The sequence below is a fragment of the Triticum dicoccoides genome, chromosome 1B, assembly GCF_002162155.2.
Source record: "Triticum dicoccoides isolate Atlit2015 ecotype Zavitan chromosome 1B, WEW_v2.0, whole genome shotgun sequence".
Taxonomy (NCBI): domain Eukaryota; kingdom Viridiplantae; phylum Streptophyta; class Magnoliopsida; order Poales; family Poaceae; genus Triticum; species Triticum dicoccoides.
The window spans coordinates 154,672,600-154,682,075 of NC_041381.1; positions in this window are offsets into that span (position 1 = coordinate 154,672,600).

The window sequence follows — 9,476 nt, forward strand, 5'->3', positions numbered from 1 at the left end:
ACAACACTGGAGCTATTGCTCTTGCCAAGGAGCCCAGGTTTCACAAGAAGACAAGGCACATCAAGCGTCGCTTCAACTCCATTCGTGAAAATGTTCAAGATGGAGACATAGAGATTTGTAAAGTACATACGGACCTGAATGTAGCGGATCCGTTGACTAAACCTCTCCCTAGAGCAAAACATGATCAACACCAAATTCCATGGGTGTTCGATTCATCGCAATGTAACTAGATTATTGACTCTAGTGCAAGTGGGAGACTGTTGGAAATATGCCCTAGAGGCAATAATAAAAGCATTATTATTATATTTCCTTGTTCATGATAATTGTCTTTATTCATGCTATAATTGTGTCATCCGGAAATCGTAATACATGTGTGAATAATAGACACCAACATGTCCCTAGTAAGCCTCTAGTTGACTAGCTCGTTGATCAACAGATAGTCATGGTTTCCTGACTATGGACATTGGATGTCATTGATAACGAGATCACATCATTAGGAGAATGATGTGATGGACAAGACCCAATCCTAAACATAGCACAAGATCGTATAGTTCGTTTGCTAGAGTTTTCCAATGTCAAGTATCTTTTTCCTTAGACCATGAGATCGTGTAACTCTCGGATACCGTAGGAGTGCTTTGGGTGTACCAAACGTCACAACGTAACTGGGTGACTATAAAGGTATACTACGGGTATCTCTGAAAGTGTCTGTTGGGTTGACATGGATCAAGACTGGGATTTGTCACTCCGTATGACGGAGAGGTATCACTGGGCCCACTCGGTAATGCATCATCATAATGAGCTCAAAGTGACCAAGTGTCTGGTCATGGGATCATGCATTACGGTACGAGTAAAGTGACTTGCCGGCAACGAGATTGAACGAGGTATTGGGATACCGACGATCGAATCTCGGGCAAGTAACATATCGATTGACAAAGGGAATTGCATACAGGGTTTGATCGAATCCTCGACATCGTGGTTCATCCGATGACATCATCGAGGAGCATGTGGGAGCCAACATGGGTATCCAGATCCCGCTGTTGGTTATTGCCCGAGAGCCGTCTCGGTCATGTCTACGTGTCTCCCGAACCCGTAGGGTCTACACACTTAAGGTTCGGTGACGGTAGGGTTGTATGAATATGAGTATGCAGCATACCGAATGTTGTTCGGAGTCCCGGATGAGATCCCGGACATCACGAGGAGTTCCGGAATGGTCCGGAGGTAAAGATTTATATATAGGAAGTCTTATTTTGGTCGCCGGAAAAGTTTCACACTTTATCGGTATTGTACCGGGAGTGCCGAAAGGGGTCCGGGGGTCCACCGGGGGGGTCCACCTGCCTCGGGGGGCCACATGGGCTGTAGGGGGTGCGCCTTGGCCTATATGGGCCAAGGGCACCAGCCCCAAGAGGCCCATGCGCCTAGAAGACTTGGAGAGGGGAGAGTCCAAAGAGGGGAAGGCACCTCCGGGGTGCCTTGGGGAGGATGGACTCCTCCCCCCCTCTTGGCCGCACCCCTTCCTTGGAGGAAGGGGCAAGGCTGCGCCCCCCCTCTCCCTTGCCCCTATACAAAGGGAGGGGAGGGAGGGGCAGCCGCACCAATAAGCCCTGGCGCCTCCCTCCTCCCTGCAACACCTCCTCCTCCTCCCGTAGTTGCTTAGCGAAGCCCTGCCGGAGTTCTGCTGCATCCACCACCACGCCGTCGTGCTGCTGGATCTTCATCAACCTCTCCTTCCCCCTTGCTGGATCAAGAAGGAGGAGACGTCATATGCTCCATACGTGTGTTGAACGCAGAGGTGCTGTCCGTTCGGCACTAGGTCATCGGTGATCTGAATCACGGCGAGTACGACTCCATCAACCCCGTTCCATTGAACGCTTCCGCACGCGATCTACAAGTGGTATGTAGATGCAATCACTCTCCCATGACTCGTTGCTAGATGAACTCATAGATGGATCTTGGTGAAACCGTAGGAAATTTTTTAATTTTCTGCAACGTTCCCCAACAATACCCCCCGATACAATCCATAGTTTCATCAAAACAAGCAAAACAATGCATCAAAAACAGAATCTGTCAAAAACAGAACAATCTGTAGCAATCTAAATATTGACTATACTTCAGTAACTCCAAAAATTCTGAAACATTTGGACAATGTAGGCAATTTGTATATCAATCACGTGTAAAACGTTCAGAAATTTAATATTCCCTCCTTTCATGTCAATAATGGCACCTATAGTGCGTAAGAACGGTCTACCAAGTATTATGGGGCAAGACAGGTTGCAACCAATGTCAAGTACAATAAAATCAATGGGCACATAGTTTCTATTTGCAAGAATAAGAACATCCTTAATTTTACCCAAAAGATTTTTAATAGTAGAATCCTCCAAGTGCAAATTAAGAGAACATTCATCCATATTGGTAAAACCTACCACATCACATAGAGATTTTGGAATCTGTGGAAACGCTAGCACCCAAATCAAATAAAGCATTGCACTCATAATTTTTAATTTTAACTTTAATGATAGGTTCCCACTCATCATATAATTTTCTAGGAATTAAAATCTCTAATTCTAGCTTTTCTTCTAAATTCATCATCGCTTCTACAATATGTTTAATAAAAGCCGTATTTTGTTCATAAGCGTTGGGTGAATTTAGCATGGATTGTAACAATAAAATACATTCAATAAAAGAACAACTATCATATTTAGAGTCTTTGTAATCCAAGAGAGTGGGCACATCACTAGTTAAAGTTTTTACCTCTTCAAACCCACCTTTATTAATTTTTTCATCAAGATTTTCACCCTCCGAATTATGGGGACGCCTTCTAGATAAAGTTGACTCTTCTTCAGTTGCCTTTTCATCAAATTTTATATTGCTAAACAAGGAATCAGTCGATGAAACACCAATCATTTTAATATCCTCATCATTACTATGAAAGAAATCGGGAGGAATCGGCTTTTCTAAAAAATTCTCGTTTAGCTCTTAGCATTGCGGTTCTTTTCTTACTCTCATCCATGAAGACATATAAAGCTTTAATTGGTTCATTAATATTAATTTTGGTGGCAAAATTTTAGTCTAAAGATTTTCCACATCATGAATAATTCTATCAATGCTCCTAGACATATCATCAAGTTTACTCAATTTTTCTTCTATCATAGTATTGAATTTTTTGAGCATTAATAAATTCTTTAATATTACTTTCAAGATCAGAGGACATCCTATTATTATTATTATTATTATTATTATTATTATTATTATTATTATTATTATTATTATTATTATTATTATTATTATTATAAGAATTACCATAGGAATTGCCATAATTATTGGAGGAATTTCCAAGAAACGACCTAGGACTAAAATTACCTCTGTAAGCATTACTATTAAAATTGTTCCGTGAGACAAAATTCACATCTAATAGATCATTATTTTGCTCAATAAAAGTACAAATGCACATCATTAAGGTCAATAAGAGCATTTTTACTAGCAACCAATTTCATATAAGCGCATCAACTTTTTCACTCAAAGTACTAATTTCTTCAACAGAATTCACTTTTTTACTAGTATGAGCTCTTTCAGTATGCCATTGTGAATAATTTGCCATAATATTATCAAGCAATTTAGTAGCTTCACCCAATGTAATCTTCATAAAAGTACCACCCACGGCGGAACTAAAAGTTTTCCAGAATCAAAATTTAAGCCCACATAAATTCTTATATGATCATCCACAAATTTAAACCATGAATAGGGCAATTTCTTATCATTAGTTTTATCCTTTCCCAAGATTGGGCAACATGTTTATTCTCAAGTTGCTTGAAATTCATAATTTGATTTCTAAGGGAAATAATTTTCGCGGGAGGAAAATACTTGGTAATAAAAGCATCTTTACACCTATCCCAAGAATCGATATTGTTTCGTGGCAAAGATGAAAGCCAAATTTTTGCACGATCCCGCAATGAGAACGGGAATAATTTTAATTTCACAATATCATTATCCACATCTTTTTTCTTTTGCATGTCACACAATTCTATGAAAATGTTAAGATGGGATGCAACATCTTCATTATGACTACCAAAAAATTGTTCTTTCATGACAAGATTTAACAAAGTGGCATTAATATCACAAGTATCCGCACTAGCGGCGGGAGGAGCAATCAGAGTACTAATAAAACCATTATTATTAGTATTCAAAAAATCACATAATTTTGTATTTTCTTGACACATCGTGGCTACGCAAACAAGATAAGAAGCAAGCAAAGAAGCAAACAAGAAAAAGGCAAACGAAAAATATTTTGTAAAAACTTCTTAGAAGTAGGGGAGATGAAAATGAGAGGAAAATGGCAAATAATGTAAATGCAAGGAGATGAAAGTTTATGCGTAGGTACTTGATAGATGTTGATGATGTCTTTCCGGCAACTGTGCCAGAAATTGTTCTTGATACTTGTGAACTGCGTTGGGATTTTCCTGAAGAGGAGATGATGATGCAGTAAAATAGAGATAAGTATTTCCCTCAGTTAAGAACCAAGGTTATCAATCCAGTAGGAGAACCAAGCAACACCTCGTTAGCAGCACCTACACACAAACAACAAATCCTTGCAACCCAACGCAAACAAGGGGTTGTCAATCCCTCGACGGTACAAACCAAGATTAAATTGTATAATGTTTGATAGATAGATCAGACAAAATTACAAAATAAAATAAATAAAGTAGAAATGCAGCAAGGTATTTTTGGTTTAATATATGATAAAAGATAGACTCGGGGGGCATAGTTTTCACTAGCGGCTTCTGTCTTGAAAATAGCATACGATGGGTAAAAAAATTAGAAGGAAATATGCCCTAGAGGCAATAATAAAGTTGTTATTTATATTTCCTTATACATGATAAATATCTATTATTCATGCTAGAATTGTATTAATCGGAAACTTGATACATGTGTGAATACATAGACAAAACAAAGTGTCCCTAGTATGCCTCTACTAGACTAGCTCATTAACCAAAGATGGTTAAGTTTTCTTGACCATAGACATGTGTTGTCATTTAATGAACGGGATCGCATCATTAGGAGAATGATGTGATGGACAAGACCCATCCGTTAGCTTAGCATAATGATCGTTAAGTTTTATTGCTACTGCTTTCTTCATGACTTATACATATTCCTTTGACTATGAGTTTATGCAACTCCCAAATACCGGAGGAATACCTTGTGTGCTATCAAACGTCACAATGTAAAAGGGTGATTATAAAGATGCTCTACAGGTATCTCCGAAGGTGTTTTGTTGGGTTGGCATAGATCGAGATTAGGATTTGTCACTCCGAGTATCAGAGAGGTATCTCTGGGCCCTCTCGGTAATGCACATCATAATAAGCCTTGCAAGCAATGTGACTAATGAGTTAGTTATGGGATGATGCATTACTCAACGAGTACAGAGACTTGCCGGTAACGAGATTGAACTAGGTATGAGGATACCGACGGGTCGAACCTCGGGCAAGTAACATACCGATGCCAAAGGGAATAACGTATGTTGTCATAACGGTTCGACCGATAAAGATCTTCGTAGAATATGTGGGAACCAATATGAGCATCCAGGTTCCGCTATTGGTTATTGACCGGAGAGGTGTCTCAGTCATGTCTACATAGTTCTCGAACCCCTAGGGACCACACGCTTAACGTTCGATGACGATTTGTATTATATGAGTTATGTGTTTTGGTGACCGAAGGTTGTTCGGAGTCCCGGATGAGATCACGGACATGACGAGGAGTCTTGAAATGGTCGAGAGGTAAAGACTGATATATTGGAAGGTAGTATTCGGACACCGGAAGGGTTCCAGAGTGTATCGGGTACATATCGGAGTACCGGAGGGGTTACCGGAACCCCCGGGGAAAGATATGGGCCATATGGAGGGAGGCTAACCAGCCCACAAGGGGCTGGCACGCCCCCCCCCCCCACAAGGGAGGAGGCCGAATTGGATTAAGGAAGGGGGCGGCGCCCCCTTTCCTTCTCCTACTCCCTCTCCTTTCCCCCTTTCCCCTTCCGGAAGAACGAAGGGGGGGGGGGGCGAATCCTACTAGGACAGGAGTCCTAGTAGGACTCCCCCCTTGGCGCGGCCCCTTGGTGGCCAACCTCCTCCTCTCCCTCCTTTATATACGTGGGCAGGGCACCCCTTGGAGACACACCAATTGTTCCAAGCTGTGTGCAGTGTCTCCCTCCATGGTTTACTCCTCCGGTCATATTCACGTAGTGCTTAGGCGAAGCCCTGCGTGGATCACATCACCATCACCGTCACCACGCCATCATGCTGACCAAACTCTCCCTCGACCCTTTGCTAGATTAAGAGTTCGAGGGACGTCATCGAGCTGAACATGTGCTGAACTCGGAGGTGCTTTACGTTCGGTACTTGATCGGTTCGATCGTGAAGACGTTCAACTACATTAACCGCGTTATACTAACGCTTCCGCTTTCGGTCTACGAGGGTAAGTGGACACACTCTCCCCCTCTCCTTGCTATGCATCTCCTAGATAGATCTTGCGTGGTCGTAGGATTTTTTTTGAAATTGCATGCTACATTACCCAACAAAATTACTATTGGGTAATTGATAGAAAATCAAATAATTATGACGATATCCAAGGCAATGATCATATATAGGCATCACGTCTGAGACAAGTAGACTGACTCCTACCTGCATCTACTACTATTATGTGACGCCCTTGATTCAATCGTACACTAATCATGCACGCAAATGTGTACGATCAAGATCAGGGACTCACGGGAAGATATCACAACACAACTCTAAAACATAAATAAGTCATACAAGCATCATAATACAAGCCAGGGGCCTCGAGGGCTCGAATACAAGTGCTCGATCATAGACGAGTCAGTGGAAGCAACAATATCTGAGTACAGACATAAGTTAAACAAGTTTGCCTTAAGAAGGCTAGCACAAACTGGGATACAGATCGAAAGAGCCGCATGCCTCCTGCCTGGGATCCTCCTAACTACTCTTGGTCGTCGTCAGCGGCCTGCACGTAGTAGTAGGCACCTCTAGTGTAGTAGGAATCATCGTCGACGGTGGCGTCTGGCTCCAGGGCTCCAGCATCTGGTTACGACAACCAGGTAGAAGGGAAAGGGGAAAAGAGGGAGAAAAGCAACCGTGAGTACTCATCCAAAGTACTCGCAAGCAAGGAGCTACACTACATATGCATGGGTATATGTGTAAGGAGGCCATATCAGTGGACTGAACTGCAGAATGCCAGAATAAGAGGGGGATAGCTAGTCCTATCGAAGACTATGCTTCTGGCAGCCTCCGTCTTGCAGCATGTAGAAGAGAGTAGATTGAAGTCCTCCAAGTAGCATCTCCAAGTAGCATCTCCAAGTAGCATCTCCAGTAGCATCGCATAGCATAATCCTACCCGACCATCCTCCCCTCGTCGCCCTGTGGAAAAGCAATCACTGGGTTGTCTGTGGAACTTGGAAGGGTGTGTTTTATTAAGTATCCGGTAATAGTTGTCATAAGGTTAAGGTACAACTCCAAGTCGTCCTGTTACCGAAGATCACGGCTATTCGAATAGATTAACTTCCCTGCAGGGGTGCACCACATAACCCAACACGCTCGATCCCATTTGGCCGGACACACTTTCCTGGGTCATGCCCGGCCTCGGAAGATCAACATGTCGCAGCCCCACCTAGGCACAACAGAGAGGCCAACACGCTGGTCTAAACCTAAGCGCACAGGGGTCTGGGCCCATCGCCCATAGCACACCTGCACGTTGCGAGGGCAGCCGGAAGCAGACCTAGCCTAGCAGGCGTTCCAGTCCAATCCGGCGCGCGCCGCTCCGTCGCTGATGTCTGAAGTGCTTCGGCTGATACCACGACGTCGGGATACCCATAACTACTCCCACGTAGATGGTTAGTGCGTATAGACCAAATGGCCAGACTCAGATCAAATACCAAGATCTCGTTAAGCGTGTTAAGTATTTGCGAACGCCGACCAGGGCCAGGCCCACCTCTCTCCTAGGTGGTCTCAACCTGCCCTGTCGCTCCGCCATAAAGTAATAGTCGGGGGCCGTCGGGAACCCAGGCCCACCTCTACCGGGATGGAGCCACCTGTCCTTTCAGCCCCCTCATCAGAATCACTTGCGGGTACTCTTCGAGCTGACCCGACTTTAGTCACCATCTGTATAGTATGTATGTATGTATAGTATATACCCGTGATCACCTCCCGAGTGATCACGGCCCGATAGTATAGCAAGGCAGACTGACAAGAATGTAGGGCCAATGATGATAAACTAGTATCCTATACTAAGTATTTAGGATTGCAGGTAAGGTATCAACAAATGTAGCAACAATGTCAGGCTATGCATCAGAATAGGATTAACGGAAAGCAGTAACATGCTACACTACTCTAATGCAAGCAGTATAGAGGAGAATAGGCGATATCTGGTGATCAAGGGGGGGGGGCTTGCCTGGTTGCTCAGACAAGGAGGGGTCGTCAACACCGTAGTCGATCGGGGTACCAGCAGCAGCATCAGTCTCGTAGTCCACCAAAGAGAAGAGGGGAAAGAAACAATAAATACAATGCAACATAAGCATGACGATGCGTGACAAAGCAACGGCGGTGTTAGGTGTGCCCTCACGCGGTATTAGGTGATACCGGCGAAGGGGGAAAAACATCCGGGAAAGTATCCCCGGTTTTTCGCGTTTTCGGGCAGATGAACCGAAGGTGAAATGTTTCAGGTTCACTATGCTAGGGACGCGTGGCGGACGAACGGGCTGCGTATCCGGATTCATCTCGTCGTTCTGAGCAACTTTCATGTAGAAAGTATTTTCATCTGAGCTACGGTTTATTTTATATGATTTTCTAAAGTTTTAATCATTTTTAGAATTTATTTAACTATTAATTAAATTAACATTATCCAGAATAGTGTTTCTGACGTCAGCATGACGTCACAAGTCAACGTTGACGGTTGACCTGGTTAGTTAGCTTAATTGCTTGATTAGGTTAACTAATTCTAATTAATTTAGTTAAACCAAATTAATTAACTTAATTAATTAATTAATTAATTAATTAATTATTACTTTTACTAATTTCATTTTCATTTTCGTTTTTTCTCTACTCTTTTCTTTTTATCTGATTTACAAGGGGGAGGGCCCCACCTGTAAGTGGCTCAGGCCACCTCCCTCCTGTGCACGAACGCGCACAGGGAAGGTTAGGGGCGCGATGGCCGAACCAGGCTCCGGCGAGGCCATGGTCGAGGCCGGCAGGACGGAGACGTGGGGCGGCGGGCGCGCGCCTGCAGTGGAGCGGCGCCGGGGGTGCTCGGTCGGAAGCAGCAGAGGGTGTGACCGGGGACGGTCGCGGGGGCAAGCGCTCACAGGGAGGTTAGCGGGCGCGGGTGCCAGCGCGCTCCGGCAGAGCGCGGGCGCGGCCAGGTGGAGGCGGGTGCGTCTTGAGGCCGGACGGGGCAGGCGCGGGCGGAGGCGTCGAGGG